This window comes from Cetorhinus maximus, chromosome 29 (assembly GCF_964194155.1).
Source record: "Cetorhinus maximus chromosome 29, sCetMax3.hap1.1, whole genome shotgun sequence".
NCBI classification, from domain to species: Eukaryota; Metazoa; Chordata; class Chondrichthyes; order Lamniformes; family Cetorhinidae; genus Cetorhinus; species Cetorhinus maximus.
Genome location: NC_135907.1, coordinates 4,426,890 through 4,436,398, shown reverse-complemented (window position 1 = coordinate 4,436,398; position 9,509 = coordinate 4,426,890). Strand labels below are relative to the sequence as shown.

At 49.4% G+C, this 9,509-nt stretch overlaps 1 non-coding gene across 1 annotated transcript; it reads left to right on the top strand.

The window, feature by feature from the left end:
• The first annotated feature begins 8,978 nt into the window (after nt 1-8,978).
• On the top strand, nt 8,979-9,162 carry LOC144669798 (U2 spliceosomal RNA). The gene has a single exon (XR_013573747.1). It is a non-coding gene; the product is annotated as a U2 spliceosomal RNA (small nuclear RNA).
• Nucleotides 9,163-9,509: the final 347 nt, after the last annotated feature.

Genomic DNA, 9,509 nt, shown 5'->3' with positions numbered 1-9,509 from the left:
CTTTCCAGGGGATTTTCAATGCTAAAAATAGTTTTCTTACAAACATCTGCTTTCTTTACTTTTCAACATGCACATCTTTCAAAACCCAACTTTCTTTCTTTCTCACTCACCCGCACCATCTACACACAAAAAACACGCACGCTCACCCAACGCTCACAGACACCACTCTCATCTCACAAACACTCTACCTCACTCATACAAAAACATCTTTCACTTGCAAATACACCTCTCAAACACTCTCTCAGCTGCACCTTTCGCCTCACAACATTTTCAACCAGCTCTCTGCTGCCGCTCCCGCCCGCTGCTGCTGCTGCTGCTGATACAGCAACAGTCAAAACTCACACCTCAAAGCTCACACACTTTACACAGCTACTCGGAAACGTCTACATCCACGTTCACACAATCCTTACACTGCACAAGGAGCCCATTCCGCCCGTCGTGACTGCACCAGCTCTCCCAATGAACATTTCACTTCGTGCCATTCTCCTGCCTTCTCCACGTAACCCAGCACATGCTTTCTTTTCAAATAATCATCTCATTCCCTCTTCAATTGAACCTGCCTCCGCCACGCTATCAGGCGGTGCATTCCAGACCCTGACCACTCGCTGCTCCTATCACTTTTGCTTCTTCTGCTAGTTACTTTAAACCTGTGCCCGCTCCTTCTCGATCCTTTCATCGGTGCAAGCAGTTTCTCCCTATCTACTCTCTCCAGATACCTCATGATTTTCAATACCTCTATCAAGTCTCCTCTCAGACTTCTTTTCCCCAAGGAATACAGTCCCAACTTCTCCAATCTTACTTCATAACTCAACTTCCTCGCCCCTGGAACCAAACTCGTAAACCTCTTCTGCACTCTCTCCAATGCCTTCACTACCCTCCTAAAATGCAAGTCAAAATGCAATCCATCAGAGTCAGCATGGCTTTATGAAGACTAAATCGTGTTTGACTAAATTGCTAGAGTTCTTTGAAGATGTGACAAGCAAAGTGGATAATGGCGATCCTGTAGATGTAGTATGTCTGGACTTCCAGAAGGCATTTGATAAGGTGCCGCACAAAAGATTAATACACAAGATAAGATCACACGCAGCTAAGGGTAATATATTTGCTTGGATAGAGCTTTGGCTAACCAACAGAAAGCAGAGAGTCAGGATAAATGGGTCTTTTGTGGATGGCAAGCTGTAACTAGTGGGGTGCCACAGGGTTCGGTCCTTGGGCCCCAACTATTTACTTGGATTCAGGAGTAGAAGGTACCATAGCTAAATTTGCAGATGACACCAAAATAGGTGGGAAAGTAAGTTGCAGTGAAGAAATGAGAAATTTACAAATGGATATGGACAGGTTAGGTGAATGGGCCAAAATTTGGCAGATGGAGTTTAACGTGGATAAGTGAGGTTATCCAGTTCAGCTCCTACAGGCAATGGTCACGGTGGTGGTCCCATGGGCCATCGATCTGGTCGGGCGGAAATGACTCTCGTTCCTCCGGCCTGGGTATTCTGCTGCGGGGAGGCAACTTCACCGTCTCCGAGGTGAAGGAGGTGGTGGGCGGGCGACTCCTCGTAGCAGACGTAATGTACAAGAACGCTCCACTCCGGTTAATTAACGTGTATGGCCCGTCACAAGGAGCTGAGCGGCTGGAGGTTTTTCAGCAGCTCCCACTGCTGCTGGCGACCTCCAGGCCGGTCATTCTGGGCGGTGACTTCAACTGCATCATCGATGCGGCTGGACGATCCAGCAGGGCCGGCAGCAGATTGGACGCTACGTCCAGATCCCTGATGGAAACAGTTAAGGATGCCAAGCTGCACGACGTCTTCAGCAACCCTGCAGACGGAGCGCAGCGTAGATACACCTGGTCGCGGCCAGACGGGTCCATTCGTTCCAGGATAGACTTCCTGTTTGTGTCCCGTGCATTCACAGTCAGATCCACCGAGGTCAAGCCGTTGTTCTTCTCTGACCACTGCCTCCTACTGGCGGACTGCCACTTGGAGAAGGACCTGAGGGTGGGCAGGGGGGCATGGAAGCTATTCGTGCAACTGCTGACCCCAGAGAACATTGAGGAGCTCAAGAGGGCTTATGAAGGTTGGAGAACCATGAAACCCCTCTTTGAGTCCCTGACACACTGGTGGGAAGCGATCAAGGGAAACACCAAGAGGTTTTTCATCCTCAAAAGCATCCAGAAAGCTAGAAAGGAAGAGAGGGAAATGTCCCGACTCCAGAAAAACATGCAGAATCTGCTGCGGCTGCAGTCGGTGGGGGTCGATGTCAAGGAAGAACTCCAAGAGGTGAAGAGCCAGCAAGCCTAGCCCTTTGCCTCCAAGAACATCTTCCATTCCAGAGCCCGCTCCGTGGAGCAGGATGAGACGTGCTCACGTTTCTTCTTCCAAAAGGAACAGAGAGAGAGCTCTGTGATCAGCAGCCTGAATGAAGAAGACGGATCAGTAAAGTCAGCGCAGTCCGACATTTTGAGGATCAGCAAATCCTTTTATGCCGGATTTTATGACGTGAAGCCGACGGACAGCACGGCCTCCCAGTCCTCCTTGTCCTCTATCACGGAGGTCTCAGGCGACAGTACACGGGAGAGGCTGGACAAACCGCGAACTCCTGACGAACTGACTTAGGCCCTTGAGTCCTTCGAGAAGAGTAAATCTCCCCAGAAGCGACGGCTTGCCGGTGGAGTTGTATTCGGCTCTGTGGGACTTGATCGGCCCAGACCTGCTAGGAGTGTACGAGAGTATGCTCCTGGCCGGCAGTATGTCAGAATCCATGAGGAAAGGCATCATCACCCTCATCTACAAGCACAAGGAAGAAAGGGAGGAAATTAGAAATTGGCGACCCATTTCACTGTTGAATGTGGACTATAAGATTCTGTCCAAGGTCATCGCCAATCGGGTCAAATCCGCTCTGGAATTGGTGATTCACCCTGACCAGACCTGCTCTGTGCCGGGCAGGAAGATCTCTGACAGCCTGGCGCTGCTCAGGGATACGATTGCCTATGTGCAGGACAGGGGTGTGGACACCTGCCTCATCAGCCTGGATTAGGAGAAAGCCTTTGACAGAATATCGCACACCTACATGGTGGATGTGCTCTCAAAATGGGGTTTGGGGAGGGAATTCGCAATTGGATCCAGTTGGATCCTACTCTACACTAACATCAGTAGCGCAGTCTCAATCAATGGGTGGGAATCAGATAGCTTTCCAATTAAATCTGGAGTCAGGCAGGGCTGTCCTCTCTCGCCTGTTCTTTGCTGAGTCCATCAGGAAGGATCCGGGCATTAGAGGAGTTACGATCCCAGGCAGTGGAGGCACTCAGATCAAAGCCTCCCTGTACATGGACGATGTCGCCGTCTTCTGTTCTGATCCGCTGTCGGTGTGCAGACTGATCCACATCTGCGACCAGTTCGAACTGGACTCGGGAGCCAAGGTAAATCGTGGGAAGAGCGAGGCCATGTTCTTTGGGAACTGGGCTGACCGATCCTTTGTCCCCTTCACCGTCAGTGCTGACGGCCTGAAGGTGCTGGGGATATGGTTCAGAGGGACCGGGGTATGCGTTAGAAACTGGAAGGATCCAGTGTCTATGGTGAAAAGGAAACTGGGAATCTGGGAGCGACGCTTCCTCTCCGTTGCGGGTAAGAACCTGGTCATCAGGTGTGAGGCACTCTCGCTGTTGCTGTACATGGCGCAGGTCTGGCCCATTCCAGACTGCTGCGCGATGGCGATCACCCGAGCCATCTTCCGCTTTATCTGGAGGTCGAAAATGGATCGTGTCCGCAGGGACGCGCTGTATAAGCCTCTAGATAAAGGGGGAATAAACGTGCCCAACATCGCCCTCATACTGATGGCCACCTTTGTGTGCGGCTGTATCAAGCTGTGCGTAGACCCTCGGTACGCAAACACCAGGTGTCACTACGTGCTGAGGTTCTACCTGTCCCCGGTTTAGCGAAGGATGGGTGTGGCCACGCTGCCGCGGAACGCTCCAAGTAGTTGGACCGTGCCGTACCACCTGTCCCTGGTGGAAAACTATAGGCCCTGCGGGGAAAGGAGATGGTGGATCCTGTGCGATGTTTCCCCGAGCAGACTGTCAAAGTCGTTTGGCAGAATGCCTCGTCTCCAGAACTTTCCAACAAGCACCAAGACGTAGCTTGGCTGGTGGTGAGAAATGCCCTCCCCGTCAGATCCTTCCTGAAGTCTCAGCCTCTCTGCATGTTGACCTCGAGGTGGCTGTCGTGGGGACGAGACCGTTGTTCACCTCTTTGTGGAATGTGCGTTTGCAAAGAAGGTCTGCAGAGAGTTGCCGTGGTTTTTGTCGCGGTTCATCCCAAGCAGTTCTGTGACACAGGTCTCTGTGCTCTACGTGTTGATCCCAGGGACAGGGACGCACATCGAGACAAGCAGGTGGAGGATCATCTACTCGGTGAAAGACGCTCTTTGGTCTGCCCGAAACTTGTTGGTCTTCCAGTGCAATGAGTTGTCCCCAGCAGAGTGTTGCAGACTGGCTGGCACATTCCAAGGCCGAGGACTACGTGCTGAGGGACGCACTAAAGCTTGGGGCAGCCGCCACAAATGCGCAGCGGGGAACGGTCGCTGTCTAAGACCTTTCAGCCATAGTGCACCGAGGGACTGGGAAAGGTATAGACCCCTCGGCCTGAAAGACTCACATTGAATGTATGCAGTGAATATTACATTTATCACAATTGTATTGAAGCACCTCAGAGTGCAACATGATCTATGTAGATAACTTGAATACTATTGCACTGTCTGACTGCCTGTAATCAGCATGTTGAAATGTCTGTAATGTTCATTGATCGTATTGAAGCGTCGCAGGGTGCGACATGATCTATTTGAAAAACTGGAATATGATTGCACTTTTTGCGATGGCCATTTTGAAATGTTTTGTAATGTTCTTTCAGATATTTTATGGATAAGGTATATTTTTCCACAAAAAAACGACAACAGTTACAAAGAAAACCAACAGCAGCAACAACAGCTCTTCTCCACAGTCTGAATTAGAATTTCAGAGTCAGAAAACAGAGCAAAAAAACACGCAGCGTCCTGAAATGACAAACCTGAAATGAACGTGTACTTAGTGTATCAAGCCTTTAAACTGCATTGCAGAAAACTCCTTCCTGCCTGCTAGTGCAACAAGATGCTGCATCGTATATTACACAGCGAATCAGGCCTTCAGTCGTCTTGACTTGTGCAGCTCCAGTGACTTCAGGCCTCCAAAAGCAGGCCAGTATTTGAAAGGGCTCCTCTTGACAAGTGTAAGACCCTGATCAAACTAAATATTTTAATTTTCTTAACCAGTGAGATTGAACGAACCGTGATGCATGTCCAAGACAAAATAGAATATAAAGCAATGTAAAGTAAATTAATAACAAATTGAGAAAGTAAATATGGAACACAAAATATTTTAAAACTAGGGCACAGGTTAAAAACATGATCCTAATTTCTGTTGAACTGAATGAGGCGAGTCATTACAGTGCGTGACCGATTTGTTTAAGTGTGCGGGCCCATTAAACTTTTTGCACAGCCGCGCAAATTTAAAGGGGCTTATGTGGCGGTGTGTCTGTGAGGAAACCTCTCCTCATATCTTGTATCCCACTGTGAAACCGTCTTCAGCTCCCAAATTGCACTCAGACAATGTGCTACATTTGCATATTGTGCAGGAGTCGGGGGAGGGGTCATGGGGCTGCCCCTTGTCTCTGTACTTGAAATGGCAGCCAGGCAGCAACTGTAGTGCTTCCTCAAATCCAACCTGAAGAAAAGGCAAGACATGTTGGGTGCTGAGAGGGAGAAGCATTGCCACTTTAGGTTCTACTTGGATTTTACTGAGGTAAAAGGTGATTGAAAAAGTCAAGCCTTTCTCCCCTAGCAGTTACCACTGAGGACAGAAATAATACCGAGCGCTGATCTATCACTGAGCACTGAGGCCGGCCAAGGGGAGGCATCTGAAAGCTGCAGAGAGAGCAAGAAGCCAGGATGGACGACTGAGAATACTGGCTGAGATAGACAGCAAAAACTGTGACACAAGCTCAGGTAAGCGTGGTGTTTTGCAGTTCAAGTTCATCACTTTGTGACAGTATAGATATTTTTCACTTTCCTAGGATAAGGCTGTTCCCTTTCTAGAAGTTAGAAACAGCCGTGCAGATGTATTTTCTGCGCTCCTTTGCTTGCCTGCTGAATAGGACTGATTGGAGGGGAAAAGGTGATTAAAAGAGAGCCGACATCATTGCAGGCTGGCAGATGGTGTGCTGTGCTGTGCACGCAGGTGGTTTTGTTGTTTGGCTTGTGTGTGACTTCTGGTTGAAGCTGAAAGATTTCTAAAATTTTGAAGGAAATAATCTTCGAGAAGGGGAGAAACATTTTCAACATTTTAACAGGATCTAAGGCTGTTCGCTGTGTCGTACCTGTACTTATCCTTGCTGCCACCTGCCTTCTCACTGCTGATCATCATCTTGTGTTATTATAATGATATAATGCATTGGACTTATTTACTGTGACTTCATAACATGACACATTTCCCTTCTGGTGATGTCATGCTGACATCCCGTAAAGGAAATAGACCAACAGTCAGCCCAAAAGAAGGCCCAACGCCAAGCAAAGGAAGCCCATAAACGAGGATGCTAGACAGCTCGTACAAAAGAAAGCAGGGCATCAGGAAACAACTCAACAGCAGCTGACGTAGTACTCTCCAGGTTCAGTGCAGGAGAAGCACTGGAATCAGTAAAAAGTAATGCCCCTACATGTATGAACATACAACTTAGGAGCAGGAGTAGGCCACTGGGCCCCAAGAGCCTGCTCCACTACTCAGAAGGTCATGGCTGATCCGATTGTAACCTCAACCCCACATTCCTGCCTACCAGCGATAACCTTCCAACCCCGCCTTGTTAATCTATCCAGCTCTGTCTTGAAAATATTCAAAGACTCTGTTTCCACCACCTTTCGAGGAAGAGAGTTCCAAGGACTCTCTACACTCTGGGAGAAACGCTGCTGACTTTGCCTTCCCTGTAGATGTGGAAGGACTTTAGCTGCATACCTGGTCAGCTGGCAAGCTCCACAGACCGATCGGCGCAGGCTTGGAGGGCCGAAGTGCCTGTTCCTGTGCTGTACTTTTTTTTCTTCTTTGTTCTTTGACTGCTCAAGCTGAAAGCAAAGACAAAAATACAGCAGGCCTCGATCGAAGAACTCCTCTGCGCTGTGAGCTAGTTGCTCACACGGAAACTCAGCTACAAAGACTCATGGATTGTCTCTCATGCCTGTCACGTGTTCTCCCTTGTGACTGAGTGTTTCTCAAAATTTTCCATTACCTGCCAGTTACACGACACATCTAGCGCAACCGTAGACAGCGACCTTTCTCCATTACGCCTTTGCCCCAAACTTTAGTGCGTCCCTCAGCACGTAGTCCTGGACCTTGGAATGTGCCAACTCTTTGCAATGGAAGACCAACAAGTTTCGGACAGCCAAAGAGTGTCTTTCACCGAGTGGATCCTCCGGCGGTAGTTGATGTTTGTCTCGGCGTGTGTCCCTGGGAACAGCCCCTGGAGCACAGAGTCCATACCTGTGTCACGGAACTGCTCGGGATGCACCTCGACAAGAACCACGGCCACTCTCTTCAGAGTTCTGGTGATGAGGCATTCTGCCAAATGACCCTGACGGTCTGTTCGGCGAACCGTCCGCCGGAATCCACCATCTCCTTTTCCCGCAGGGCCTCTAGGGTGATACGTGCTAACCACTGCCTGATGGACTTGCGGACAAAGGTGTTTCTCTGCATAAGTTTTTCCACACGGGGCAGGTGATACGGCACTTGGAGCGTTCCGCGGCAGGGTGGCCAGACCCATCCTTCGCAACACCAGGGACAGGTAAAACCTCAGCACGTAGTGACGCTTGGTGTTTGGGTCTACACACAGCTTGATACTGCCATACACAAAGGTGGCCATCAGGATGAGGGTGATGTTGGGCATGTTTTTTCCCCCTTCATCCAGAGTTTTCTTACATCATGTCCCTGCAAACAGGATCCACTTTTGACCTCCAGATAAAGCGGAAGATGGCTGGCGTGATCGCCACAGCACAGGAGTGAGGAATGGGCCAGACCTGCGCCACGTACAGCAACACCTGTCCCTGGTGGAAAAATTTATGCAGAAAAACACCTTTGACCACAAGTCCATCAGGCAGTGGTCAGCACGTAACGTCCTAGAGGCCCTGAGGGAAAAGGAGAGGGTGGACCCTGTGGGATGGTTCCCCGAGCAGACTGTCAAAGTCATTTGGCAGAATGCCTCATCGCCAGAACTTTCCAACAAACACCAAGACGTGGCTTGGCTGGTGGTGAGAAAGGCCCTCCCCGTCAGATCCTTCCTACACGCCAGGAGGCTCACCCCCTCTGCACGTTGCCCTCGAGGTGGCTGTGGTGGGGAAGAGACCGTTGTTCACCTCCTTGTGGATTGTGCCTTTGCAAAGAAAGTCTGGAGAGAGATGCAGTGGTTGCTGTCGAAGTTCATCCCGAGCAGTTCTGTGACACAGGACTCTGTGCTCTACGGGCTGTTCCCAGGGACACACACCGAGACAAAAATCGACTGCAGCTGGAGGATCATCAACTTGGTGAAAGAGGCGCTTTGGTCTGCCCGAAACTTGTTGGTCTTCCAGCGCAAAGAGTTGTCCCCGACCGATTGTTGCGGACTGGCACAATCCAAAGTCCAGGACTACGTGCTGAGGGACGCACTAAAGCTTGGGGCAGCTGCCGCAAAGGCGCAATGGGGAAGGGTCGCTGTCTAAGACCTTTCTGCCACAGCGCACCGAGAGACTGGGAACTGTTTAGAGCCCCTCGGGCTGTACAGCTCAAAATGAAAGGCTGTAAATGATTGTAATATTGTTTGTACTGATGCACCTGGTGATACATTTTGTAAAAGTTTAACCTGGATTGTACCCTTGTAATGTTGTTTTTGAAATGGTTTGGAATGTGATTGAAGATATTTTATGAATAAAGTATATTTTTACAAAAAAAAAAAAAAAAAAAAATCTGTTCTTATCAGTTTAATATCTGATACGTCCCTTATCTGGGGACCATATATTAAATTGATTTTTGCAGCAGGGAGATGGAATAGGGGCTTGCTCCGTCCACTCCACGCATCGACCCGGTATTGCAGTATCTCTGGGAATGGTGCACCACCCCTTTCCAGGGGATTTTCAATGCTAAAAATAGTTTTCTTACAAACATCTGCTTTCTTTACTTTTCAACACGCACATCTTTCAAAACCCAACTTTCTTTCTTTCTCACTCACCCGCACCATCTACACACAAAAAACACGCACGCTCACCCAACGCTCACAGACACCACTCTCATCTCACAAACACTCTACCTCACTCATACAAAAACATCTTTCACTTGCAAATACACCTCTCAAACACTCTCTCAGCTGCACCTTTCGCCTCACAACATTTTCAACCAGCTCTCTGCTGCCGCTCCCGCCCGCTGCTGCTGCTGCTGCTGATATAGCAACAGTCAAAACTCACACCTC